Genomic DNA, 14,560 nt, shown 5'->3' on the forward strand with positions numbered 1-14,560 from the left:
CAGAACCGACACGACACAGCGCGACGTAAAAAGCGAATTTACGTTAGAGGGATATTTAGCCTTAGCAATCTAAATGAAAGTCGTAGAATACGTTAAACCGTGAGCGTACATAAAAAGAACGTCCAAATCTGACTTCGTATGAGGAAGTTATGATTTTTCTAAGTTTCGACTTAGCGGTATGCAGCCCGAATACTCGATTTGAGATCGAGCGGTTTATAGCCAAAACAATCTAAACGAGGATCGAAGATCTCGTTAATTGTAGTGAAACAATGAAAAGATAGGCGAAAACGGACGTCGGATAAAGAAGTTATGATTTTATAACGGAGTTTTCCTGTCCCGGCCTACTAAAAATAAATAATAAAAATAAAGTCAAAATTAGCCGACAGAGTCTAAACGAAAGTTGTAGAGCGTAGTCTCACCTTCGCGTGGATATAAAGAACGTCGAAAACGGAGTTCGTATGAAGAAGATATGAATTTCCGAAGTTTATTAAATAATTTGTATTTAAATTTAATCTTTAATTCGGACGATTATCCGAAGGAGTCACTGATCTGATCTGAGTTACGCCCCGCGTACACCGAGGTATGTCGACACTCGCACTCGAGTTCTTTGGATACGTAAGCAATGACGATTCTGAGGCAGTACGCCCCGCGTACTCCGAGGCTCCAGCCTCCTATAAATAGGATGCGAGGACAGCCGACTCCTTTGCTATTTTTCTCTCTTCTCTCTCCCGTTTTGCATCGATTTGCGTGCCAGAAATACCCCGAAGCCCCGGTATTATTCTCGAGCCCCGAAGAAGTCCCGAGATCCCGAAGATCCCGAGAAGTGCAGTTCCCGAGCCGAAGCTCTGCCCGCGAGAAGTTCAATTTTTGTGGAGATCTTCCGGATCTGCTGAGGATTACTACTTCTGCAGGTCGTAGTGCTGTCCGATCATCTTCTGATCAAGTGAGTGTATACTACCTTTCACAAACACGATAATAATACAAGTATGGTTTGAGTGTATTAAGTATATTGCTGTTTATACGAGTGAGTGTGTAGTTACTTTCTTCTAACACATAAATATGAAGTATTTTCTATAAAATACGTGCTATGTGTATAATATAAAGTTGTTTATATGTGTGGGTGTATAGTCCCTTTCATAAACACGGGTATAATACAAGTATTGTTTGAATGTATTAAGTATATGTTTGGGAGAGTGTGTGGTTATTTTCTTCTAACACATAAATATGAAGTATTTGTTATAAATACGTGCTATGTGTTTATATATTGTTGTTTATTTGATATGAGTATGGAATGAATGTTTTATATAGTTTTTAAATGAGTTAAACTATATATGTATTTTATATCTACAAATATGTTGGGTAGAACATGGGTAGATGAGATAGTTGGTATGTGATAAAATGATGAGGTATGAAAGATGATTAAGAATGATATTGACAGATGCACCAATTAGAGAATAACATAATGCTAGCAGATGTGCTCAAGCATAGTATTGGTAGATGCACCAAAGAGAGAGTGACATAATACTAGTAGATGCACTTAAGTATAGTATTGGTAGATGAACCTAAAAGAGCATGCCATAATGCTAGCAGATGCGCTTGAGAATAATATCGGTAGATGCACCAAGTAGTGAATGTCGTGATCTTGGCAGATGCGCCAAATAGAGATTGTCATAATAATAGCAGATGCGCTTATAGGATAATCTTGGCAGATGCGCTTATAAGATAATGTCGGCAGATGCGCCTAAAAGAGAATGTCATATACCTGGCAGTCGCGCCTCATAGTGTATGACGTAATCCTGGCAGAGGTGCTTAAAGGATAATGTTGGCAGATGCGCCTTATGTAGCAATGGAAGTTTGTGCTAATTCCTTAGGTCAATCCTTAGGAATGAATGAATGATGGGTAGTTGAATTCCTAGGGTAAAATCCTAAGAACGATAATAGGGATGGGCAATTGAGTTGATTGTTTGATGGTTGAATATAATAATTATATTATTGTGGGTTGAAAACCCTATATGCTCACCAGGCTCCCAAGCCTGACCCACTCAGTTTTCTTTGCATTACAGGTAATGGCACAAGAGTATAAGTTGGTGGACTTGACGAGAGATTTTAGATTATAGGCCAGTAGTTATGAATAACTGTTGTAAGGTCTATTTTGTTCTGTTTATGCTTTTGGTCTGTATTGAACATGACATCCCGAGATTTTGTTATATAATGAAAATACATTTCTTTAAAGAAATGCTTTGATAATTCTTATCATATTTGTTTTGGGAACAAATTCCGCAACTGTTTTCTTTAAAAGATTACTCTGATTTTAAAAACCAAGCATAAACAAATCGGTCTTTTCTAGCCGAGAAATTGGGGATGTCACATGGTAGATGGTGGCAACGGCTTTTCCGGCCGATCTGGACTATACACACAAACACACCAAAGAAAATAGAAACACACCCAACCAAACTTCTGTTTGCAATCCTCCAGCCACCGTCCTGGTGGTGGCAAAGGTCGCTTCACGATGGCAGCCACCACCTTGCGGTGGTGGCGGTGGTCCCTTTTGGTTTCCATTCGATCAACACGCACATCAAGCCCTTGTTCGAGATTCAGAACATCACCATACACAACAAACACATCCTTTGGCTCAGACTAATAAACCCAACACCCTCTTGAGGCGGGTGGCGGCGGCAGCAACATGAGATGGCGGCGGGTTGCGGTGGTCGCAGCATCGACGGAGTGGCAGCTACTCGTGGTTCATCGCCTGCAATAGAAACAACGGCGCTCAACGGTCATGCGACCCATAGAACCGGCGTCACGAGCGGCCATGAGCACTGTGATGGAGAAACAGCAGCGTTAGGGGTGGCGATAAGTCTCGACTAGGCGGCGGGAGGCTCTAACATAGCGGATGGAATAAGAGAAGGAGAAGAAGGCGGTCGATCGGCGGTTCCAATCTCCACGGTGGTGAAGGTGCGATACCGGAAGTGAAGAAGCAGGTGGCGGCCGGTGGGAGGCATAAGGGAGAGGGGTAAGGGAGTGACGGCTGCATACCAGGTCCTTAGGGTTATGAGCATGGTGACGGGTTATAAGCCCCCGTCCCATTTAAAACGTAACTCCTTTTGTCCGCGTTCAGTCCCTCCTCCACAAAATTTTCTTCAAATTAAATCCAACTTTCACCCTTTAGCCCCTAATACCATAATTTCCTTTCATTTTAGGTCCAAAACTTACCAAATAGCCCTCCACTTGAGAATCTTTTACGAAGCAAATCCAGTAATTACCTTTTTAACCCTGCCTCCTGAAATCATTTACATATTAAGTCTAATACTTACCAAAATATCCAACTTATACTTTAGCACCCAAAATATCCAACTTAAGGCATTTCGCTTCCCAAAACAAGCACCTTGGTATATAATTATTAATTTTAGGGCCACTATTCATTCATTATATTAATTATTTATTTAATAATTAAACAGGTGTTACATGCTAAGTCCTTTTTCTGTTAAGTGCTTATTCCTCCACTCCAGGGGCTACAAACTCAGATCCAGGTCCTTATTGATGTCTTAATCCATAAAGTCAGCTACTGGGTGACTTGCAACCCACCAAAAAGGCCCAAACTTGAAATGTAACAATATACTTTCATGAAAATGACTAGATCTCATGCATGAACCAATTAAGACACACAAGATGGTAACTTTCTGCCTTGGGGACTCATTTAGAATAAAGAATGGCAATTCAAGGCCTAACAAAACATGTTGAGTCATAAAGGTCCAATCTTGGGACCTAAAAGGTCCAAAAACTCATCCTATGTGAGATCTAAGAGAATAACCTTCAAGATCAAGACTTTATACCTTGAAAAGGTCTGGAAATAGGCAAAAGTCCTAAATCTACAACTCCTTCTTTAATACACCACCTTGCTTGCTTCTTCTTTGCTTGGAAAATGGTCATATAACACCAAGATGCTCACTAATGGCCACCAAAGCTTCAAGAACACTTAAGGGAGGATTAGGGTTTCATGGTAGCTGTCTTAGGATGAGAGGGAGGCTGATATCCAGGGCATTATGCTCTTTATATAGTGGCATACCCTAAAAATTAGGGTTTAGTGAGTCTGAGCGTATGCTGGACATACCTTCACGTACGTTGGGCATACGCCTCTCCGCACCCGCTTTCACTTCCCCTTCTAAGCTGGGCGTAACCCAACTTACGTTGGGCGTACCCAGCTACTTCACACGCATGCATTCCATGCATGCATAGGACCACCTTGACACAATTCCTTATTAGGGACTATTATTGGCAACATTTTCAAAGTATCGCCACTTCTTCATTTTGATTCCGTTTCTGACGAACTTTATATCCATGAAAGGTGGTGAGAAGCCCTACGCTTCTAGCAACACACCCCGACCCGAAACTTTCTCAAATAACCTCAAAGCCCATAAAAGACCAAAACGCCCTTAGCATTGGCCTCTGAAATCCATAACGAACACTTTTTAGAACAGGGCGTTACACATTATCATAACAATACTTAGTCAAAATCCATAATAATTCTTAGGGTAAAATAACCATTTTATCCCTTGGTCTAATTTGGACCATACCCAAGGCCTAATTCCATCTTATCTTTCCCGGCCCACTAATGGCCCAATTTTCTAAATTGGGCCTAACTCCTAAAATGGGCCTTATCACAAGCCCAATAAATCCTTAGTCCAAAATAAATAGTTTTGAGTGGCCCAATATGGCCCAAAAGGCCTAATACTTTAAATATCAGTTCTAGGCCCAAAAACTCTACTCCACAGTGGGCCATAGGGACCAACTATCCAGGCCCAAACTTCTAAGGCCCAAAAGCCCAAGTTCGCCACTCTACATGTGTACGGGCAGCGTACCTGGCACGTATGACCAGCGTACGCTGGCCTTGACCAAAAGCGGGAAGTTGACCTAATATGCGCAACGTACCAGGGTGTAAGCCTAATGTACTAGCCAATTTCCTTGGGGCTACATTTGTGATTTAATCCATTAAGTCCTCACGTCTATAATGTTGATCGAAGTCCTTTAAGACTTCCTAATCCATAAAGTCACGAACTTCATGTGTTTGCATGCATGGTTGGGGATCAAAACATGATTTTGGTCCTTAAACTTTGTGACCATCAAACACTTCCATGGTTGTGGCTTAACCATCAAGGTTTGGTTTTTATGACCCTAAGTGCTTCTAAGAGCTCATAAGGACGTGTCTTATGGTCTGAAACTATCAAGATACAAGAAACCTCAACAATGGAGTTCAAAAGTGACATAAAACACCCCAAAATCAAATCTAAGCATGCAATGATCAAGTTTGAAGCTTGATACCTCAAATGAGTCAGAAATGGTGCTAATCTCCTGGATCTACAATGTCACACCCCCGAACCAGACGGCGGAAATGTCCGAGGGCTCGCGTGACTTAAATTGAAATATCATCACAATGAATATACATGAAACATAACATAACACCACCATGCATCAATACATTACAATTGACCTTGTTCACATCAAGTACAATGTCTAAATATTACATATCCATGCTATAAATTGTTTGAAAGTTTTGAAAACATAACATCCTAACACACTGGGTATTATTCTTCAGCTTATCTGTTACCTGAGAATAAAAGTTATTTTGAAAACGTCAACATATATAATGTTGGTGAGTTCATAAGCAGGTTTGATATGAAAATGTTTTGTATAGTTTGTAAAACCCATAAAATCCGATATTTTTCTGAACGACAATTGTTTATACAAAAGGTATGATGATCCATAAGTATATGCGCGAATGATTTCAAAATGTGTATAAATGAGAAGTTTTGCATTATAGTTATTGAGAGTACAAGTGAATAATGTTGGTTTCCCCAGAAAACCCGATGTTTTCCGATAAAATAGTATGATCGTTTTGTATTATTGCATCGTCACCACGAATGAATATGATTTCCCATGATTACTTAGATGGTATTGGATCTCTATGTGATTCGTTATAACCATGCAAGATAATGACTAGTTCGTCTGTCTTGGCATTCTAGCGAACGCCGTAATTGATCTTCAGATTTTGTCACCCTAGACTGGCCGAGTCTAACTGTAGCGAACAACTTAGGTGTGGGGGAGTCACCCCCGTATAGATCTATACATAAACTCTCGTTCTCCCTCCAGGAGACTTTGATTATAACTACCGACTACGACCGACACTTATTGGTGTCGCCCATTATTACTCACTTAATCCAAATGAATTTGATTAACCTTGATTAACGACCTGATTTTTGGTTACTTGAATAGAAGGTAAGCCTAACAGACGAGGAGAAGTTGACTACGAGGTCTTACTAATCACGTATGTTATTTAAGGCTGTCGAGTATACGAAGGACGCGTTGGCCCGCTTCGCATATGATTTATTTGGACCTTACTAGCGATGCTAATGGGCCACTAAGTCCCAATAACATGTAAAAGCCATTGAGGGTCCCTTAGGCATGTAATTGGGTCACAGGAGGCCCAATAAACATGTATTATTTATGTTAGGCCCAAAAGTCATGTTAATGGGTCACAAAGGCCCAAAAACATGATTAGAATTATTCAAGCCCAACAATTAGAATGTTTAGTTGTTTTGTATAGTATTAGTGTTGCAAAGTTGTTTAATCGAAATGTCGTAAAAATCACCAAATTGTTTTATAACGATTCATAGATTTATAAAAATATATATTTTTCTATTTAAACCCAAAAGTTATAAAATTTGGTATATTTTGACCCAATTATTTTAATCTTAACATAATTGACCAAAAACATCAATTGACCAATTCAGCCCCCTTATTTTGGTAAATTTGGCAATTTTAGTCCTTTTTATGAAAAATGACATACTTGGTCCTTGAACTATTTTTCTTGACATTTTTTACCCAAACTCTTATTTAAATAATGTCTTAAGCCCAAAATTTAATTTTGGACAGTTTCAACCCCTTAGTTAAAGGATTTGCATTTAAATCCACACTTTTCGCAATTTTTACAATTTTGACCCAAAATCCAAAATCTTTGCATTTTTAGTCCCTTTTGATAAAAAAAGGCCATTTTATCCACAGAAATAGGTTCGTTTTCTTTTATAGCCCCTGTTTTGAGAAAACTTTCAATTTCAGCCCCCTTAAATTTGATTTTTCACATATTTGGGCCTAAATAGCCGAAAGGCCCAAATTTTAGCCCATTAGGCTAAATTTTATGTTTTTAGTCCTTTAAAAAGCATAATATTTATAAGAACTCTTATTTCAGCTATTTTGACCTTTTGGTACTTGTAAAAAATGTGAATGACATATTTTTCCCCATCTTTTATTTATTTATCAAAAAAAAAGTCCAATAAGAAATTTTATGTTGTAGTATGCTTATTATAAACATTGTATGGTAGTTTATCTTGACATGTTAAGTGAAATGTATCCTAAATCACATATTCTTCCTCCTTGATCTATAGATCTCGAAATATCTTTCATTTTTAGCACATATTTACCACATAAACACAAGAAATCACACATAACATACAAATACACATGGATCTACACATTTTACTTGTATTCTACCCCATAAATCATTTTAAAACCAAAATAAAGGGGCTATGAACTCACCTTTGCTTGTTTTTGTCGGTTTTGAAGAAAGAAATGGAAGAGATTGATGAGATTCTCGACCTTAACAACTTCTTAAAGAGACCTTTGAATTTGAAGAGTTCTAGGGTGTATGATTAATAATTTAAGGTGGTAAGAAGAGTGATTAAGTTGTAGAAAGAAAGTATGTTATCAAGATCTTACCACAAGTATGTATCTTGGAGTGATTCTTGGATGAAAACCTTCTTGAAATGCCCTTAATCTCGAAAATTTTGAAGGAGGAATGAAGGTGTTCTTGAGAGGATTTGGAAGTGAATTAAGTGTGTGTGTGTGTGTTTGGTGATACTCGGCCGAGAGTAGAAGAAGAGAGGGGAGAGAGTGTGGTGAATGACTAGCTTGGATACATGGAGGATTTTGCATGAATGTATGATGGACAAAATGGAGGTGGCACTCCAAAGTCAACCCTTCCCCTTTAATTCTTTTTTTTAGTTTCCTACTTGGGCCGATAGAGAGAGAAGGAAAAGAATGGCTTGGTCCTTTTGTGCTTGAGTCCATAATATGAGGCCCAATTTGATGATTTTCGGCCCATTGGGCCTTTAGAGTAGTTCACGGCCCAATTTAGCATAAAGGAATGGATTTGAGTCCATTAAAGCTATTTGGATTTGTTATGGCCCAATAAGGCCCATTAAAGATAAACTAGTCCATTTTAGGCTTATAGGGCCCAAAAAGGTTAAGTCTCATGAGAGTGGGTCCAATGAGAGCCCATTTAAGAGTTCTAAGACCAAAATAGTCAAATTGGAAGTTTATTGGCCCGTTAGGCCCAATAAGGAAATCCTAGTCCATAATGGACTTAAACCGAGATTTTTAGGGTTTCCAACATTTTGTTGACTATTTGAGTGTTTGTATAGAGTGTTTGATGGAATTTTTTTGTCATTAAATAAGCATCATACATGCCTTCAAGTTTTAGTTACAATGTTATCCTTGTTAATTGCTTACAGCGCATCAGAATTCCTAGTTGTGACATACAAGCACCCTTTGAATCTTTGCTCCTTCTTCAAACTTCTTTCTCTTCCAAAACACCAAAACAACACTAAAATGCTCTCAAGTGGCTACTAAATCACAAGAACACACAGTTATGGGTTAGGGTTTTCGTGGTGGTTGTCTAAGGGTGAGAGGGAGGTTGGACTAAGGGTATATGGTCGTTTATATAGGGATCCAACCCTAAAATTTAGGGTTTTTGAATTTGCTTGCGCATGCTACGCGCACCCTTTGGTACGATGGGTGTATGTGCATGGCATGCGCGTCTTCATCTCATGAGTACGCTGAGTGTACTTGGCAATGTATAACCAAGTCAGTGACTTTATGGATTAAGATGTTGAATAGGACCTGGATCTATGATTATAGCCTTTGGAATAGAGTATTAGTTGCATAATAGGAAAAGTGGTTTAATAGACCAGTACGTTGGGCGTACAAGTCATACTGTTGTATGCTTAGCGTACAATGAAGTACGCCCTACATACTCAATAGAATTGGGCTTTACGTATTTTGGGCCTCAGATTGGACCACATTGAACTTTGTTTCTTTGGGCCTTAGTGGGCCGTTAGAAGTTAGATATTTTGGGCTAGAAATATATGCGGGCTTTAGGGTAAGGCCCATTAGAGGAGTCGGGCCCAATTTAGCAAATTAGGCCATTAGTGGGCCACTAGTGGGCTAGGGAAGTATACCTAGTATTGGGACTTTCATATAATGGTTTTGGGCCTTAGGTTGAGGCCCATGTGAAGGGATTGGGCCCAATTAGAAATTTGGCAATATATTGGGCCTTGTGGAAGTGTTTATCTTTTGGGCCAAGGTTTGAGTAGAGTTCATTTTGGGACAAGAGTATGTGAGGGGTAGAAAGGTATTTTACCCCAGTGAGGACTTATGGTTAAGTTATGAGAATCTCAGACTTATCTAATTTGTATGATGATTAGTAACTCGGGAGTCGAGAGATCAGCAGTTCGGGGATCTGCCAGTTAGCAGCCAGAGATTTATCCGTAGGATTCTACAGTCATCTTCGTGAGGTGAGTTTTCTCCTGTAGGAACGAGTCGAAGGCACCAATGTCAACCTGTTTATGTATGTTATTATGTTCGAGACTAAGGTACTGTTGGATAAGGTGTCTAAGTCCATAACTATTTCTGGTATGTACTTGACCCGACCCGGCATGGTCCATTTGGGTTGCATGGCATCATGCATTTGGATAGACTAAATGAGAGAAATAACACTTGTGGTTTATTACTATATTATAAGTTCTAATATATTAATAGTATTATTTAATTAGTATTGATCAAGAATTAATTTTGAATTAATTAAGTGATCAAAAGATGACTAATTAAATATATGGGTTGATTATGTAAATCATCCATAACTTGTATAGTGGGCTAAAAGGCTCCATGGATTATCAAGTTGGGTTAATCCCATAGGATGCTCCATGGGAGTTACAAACCCATGGGTCATGGAAATGAAGAGTCATGACACATTAGGGTTTACATGGTGTAACCCTAGATGTGTCACACTATATAAGGAACATGTTATCTACCAAAATCGGCTACACTAAGGAAAGAAGAGGGTTAGACCGATTTTACAAGTGTGTGCATTCTCTCAAAAGTCATTCCAAAGGTATTTGGTGTTGTGTGAAGCATTTGAGGCATCACACTTGGGGTGCTAGGCTCACAAGGTTTCAAGGAATCAAAATCAACTACAAGGTATGTAATTCTAGCCATCCTTTTAGAATAAAAGTTCCCCATGTATGCTAGATAGGATTATGAACCTTGGAAACCATATTTTGCATGTATTTTAGACAAACATAGATCCAAGGTTTTCTAGGGTTGCATGTACACTTAGGGGTGTTAGAATGCTCAAAACCCATCAGTGGTATCAGAGCCTAGGCTTGTTTGTGAATACTTGATGCAAAATAGTGTTGAAAATCGATTTTTTGTTGTCTGCACAGGGGAGTCGACGAGTCCATGGGGAGGACTCGACGAGTCCAAGTGAAAATGCAACCAACTCGGCGAGTCAGTTCGTGCACTCGACGAGTTGGCCATGCAGAATGCAGAAATTCGATTTGTGCTGCTGGAAATGGACTAGAAACATTACCCTAAACTGTTTTCATGATTATATGTGTTCATATGTTCTTGAAATTTTGATATGAATGTTCATGTTCTTATGAGTTCTTGATTGATAATAGGAATTACTTGTTTATATGATTAATTCATGATCTTTATATGTTTTAATGGAGTTCATAACTTATCCTCAAGTTATGGATAACCAAAAGCCTCTTTGTGTTAAAATCCATTAAAAGAACACATAAGTTATAAAATGAAGAGTCTTCATTTTAATGACTCATAAGTTATGAATGTGAAAGGTTTTATAAAGTTACAAAACTTGCCCTCAAGTTTTGGAACATGTAAAGTCACTTAATAAACTTTAGTTCCAATCCTTAGAATTTTAAATGTTAAAATTCAACCCTTATACTTTATAATATTATAAGTTAATAATATATATATGTATAAGATCAATTCGTCTTACCGCAAGTACGCCTCATTCACGAAGCTGATCTATAAGGGGGGTATAAGGTTGGATTGGATTCGGAACATCAGGATGGTGACTCATTAAGAGGATAAGGAATATGTCCTCTATAAGGAACTAAAGGAGATTGATGAGACCACCGCTACTCCACAGGAGATCGCTGACTTCCAGACTCATGAAAGAGATGCCACCAAAGTGGCATGCATCATGATGGCCACCATGACAGCAGAACTCCAAAAGTCCTATGAGGACTTCTACCCTTTTGAAATGTACCAAGATATAATGGAAAGATACCATCAAAGTGCTCATCAAGAGCGGTATGAAATAATCTGCTCCATGATAACAACCAGGAAGAAGGATGGAGACTCCGCCACGAGCCACATGCAGAAAATCCAAAGGTATGTGGATCGTTTGCTGAAGCTTAATGTGAACTTCCCTGAGGAGCTTGCAATAGATATCATTTTTCAATCCTTACCCTCGTGCTATGATCAATTCCGCATGACATATGTAACGCCCGCAAATCTGGGCTAGTCAAATTAGAGGCAATAGGGGTCGAAAACGACTTTTCGACAAAAGATTATTTAGAATAAATAATCTTAACCAAGTTGTAGAGTATGTTACAAGGTTTTCGTACATATAAAGAACTCCGAAAACCGAGTTATAACGAAGAAGTTATGACCCGTTGAAGTTTCGCGACGGAACCGGCACGATACCGGGAAACGTAAATAGTGAATTTACGATAGAGCGAGATTTAGCCTTAGCGATCTAAACGAAAGTCGTAGAATATGTTAAACTAAGAACATCGATAAAAAGAACGCCCAAATCTGACTTCGTATGAGGAAGTTATGATTTTTCTAAGATTTAGCATAGCAGTGCTGTAACGCCTGTGTTTCCGGGCTTGCCACTTTTAGCAATGTAATAGTCTAGGTTAACCTTTGTAACCCGTTTTGAAATAATAATAATGTATTATTTGAGTATTATGTGTTTTGTGCTTAATTGCTTAATTATATGGTTTGATTAATTAAGAATGAAAATAAGCGTCAAAATTTAAGTGTAAAATAAACTTAATATTGTTGGTTAATGTTGTAGTAATTGAAACGAGGTTTCCGAATATATATAGAACGCCCAAATCTGACTTCGTATGAGGAAGTTATGATTTATCGAAGTTCCGGCTTAGCGATATACAACCTGTTTTACTCGATTTGAGATCGAGCGGTTGTTAGCCGAAGCAATCTAAATAAGAATCGAAGATCTCATTGTTGGTATTGAAACGATAAAAAGTTAGGCGAGAACGGACGTCAAACGAAGAAGTTATGAATTTATAACGAAAGTTTCTGTCCCGGCCTATTAAAAATAATTAATAAAAATAAAGTCAAAATTAGCCGACAGAGTCTAAACGAAAGTCGTAGAGCGTGGTCTCACCTTTCCGTGGATATAAAGAACGTCGAAAACGGAGTTCGTATGAAGAAGTTATGAATTTCCGAAGTTTATTAATCATTTTGTAATTAAAATTAAATCAAAAATCGGAAGCCTTATCCGAACGAGTCATTGATCTGATCCGAGGTACGCGCCGCGTACTCGAGTACGCCCCGCGTACTCCGAGGGTGTCGACATCGCAGCAAGTGGCTTCGGATGACGCATGCGCTTACGAACATTGGAGCAGTACGCGCTGCGTACTGCTGTACGCCCCGCGTAATTGAGGCTTCCAGCCTCTATATAAAGGATCCGAGGACAGCCTTATTTGTTGTTCATTTTCTTCTCTTCTCTCTAGTCTTTTGCATCGTTTTTCGTGACGAAGCTATCCCGAAGTCCCGGTATCATACTCTAGCCCCGAGGCAAGTCCCGAGATCCCGAAGATCCCGAAAAGTGCGGTTCCCGAGTCGAAGCTCTGCCCGCGAGAAGTTCGATTTTCGAGGAGATCTTCCAGATCTGCTGTGGATTACTACTTTTATAAGTCGTAGTGCTGTCGGATCGTCTTCTGATCAGGTGAGTGTGTAGTTATTTCTTCTAATACAATAATATGAAGTATTTTATATAAAAATACGTGTTATGTGTATATATTTGGTTGTGTTATGTGTGAATGAGTATTCACTCTCTTCTATCTTATAGATCTGCTTATTTCTTTATGAGATATGTGTTATGTGTGTGTGTGCCTCATCTGTTATGTGATATATGTGTTGATTAAAGCATGCTATACAGGTTTTCTTTAAACTATGTATACAAATGTATATTTTTATCTACTAATATGTTGGGTAGAACATGGGTAGACAGTTGGTGTGTAATAAACAGATGAGAGGCCTCGTTGTTGTTTGATTGAGTCATCTAGCGGAGTTTAGATGACGACCACTGGCTATTCTAGACAGTCTTGTGGAAACATTAGCAGGTTCGCCACCTGTAGGTGTTAATGAACTTGGGTGTTCATTCGCTGTACTCTATCCCCCTCATGGTTGCCTTATTTGACTTATATTGCTGAGGTACCCCCGAAGCATGTGTTGTCGCCCCGATGAAATATTCTTAGACTAGGTCCCTTATGTTAGTTGTTTTAGGGACATTAAAGTGAGAATAACGGGAACGGGTAATTGGGTTATTGTTGGTTGGTGAAAATTAAATATGATATTTATTGTGGGTTGAAAACCCTATATGCTCACCAGGCTCCCAAGCCTGACCCACTCAGTTTTAAATTGTATTACAGGTAGTGGCAGAAGGGCATGAGATGGATGAACCGTCAAGTTGTTTTGTTTACAAGTCTGCATATGTTTATATTTGTCATATGACTTGTAATGTATTCGTTTATGCTTATTGGTCTGTATCGGAACATGACACCCCGAGTTTTGATTATAATGAAAATACATTTCTTTTATGAAATGCTTCGGTAAACAATGTTTTATCATGTTTTTTTTTTGGGAACAAATTCCGCAACTCTTTCAAATCAAAAGGATTTACTCTGAAAATATTTAAAAGCATAAATGAAAATCGGTCTTTTCTGGCCGAGATTTTGGGGATGTCACAGTTGGTATCAGAGCATTAGTTTAAGCGAACTAGGAATTTGTAGGATTTCTAGACTTAAACTTAGAATGCTAAGTGAAGTTTTGAGATGTGTGTCTGTTGTGATTTAGACACGAGCACTAGTTTATTTTAGGAAAGTTGCCTAAAATGCTTTATGTGCTAAATGTTATATGTTGCCATATATGATATTATTTGTTCGGATCTATGGTCTGTTGCCGACCGGATCTAGAAACCTTATGTGTGTAGGATTCTAAGCGTACGTCTACGATATTAGAACTAGCATGTAAACGTTTCGGAGTGATAAGGATGATTTGAATATCTATCATGATTGAGGATCTAATTTCACCTTATTCGGTGTGTAGATCAAAATGGTGAGAACAAGAAGTGGAGTTGGAAATGCTGACGAAAACAGGAATCAACCAC

The sequence above is a fragment of the Lactuca sativa genome, chromosome 8, assembly GCF_002870075.4.
Source record: "Lactuca sativa cultivar Salinas chromosome 8, Lsat_Salinas_v11, whole genome shotgun sequence".
In the NCBI taxonomy this organism is placed as follows: Eukaryota; Viridiplantae; Streptophyta; class Magnoliopsida; order Asterales; family Asteraceae; genus Lactuca; species Lactuca sativa.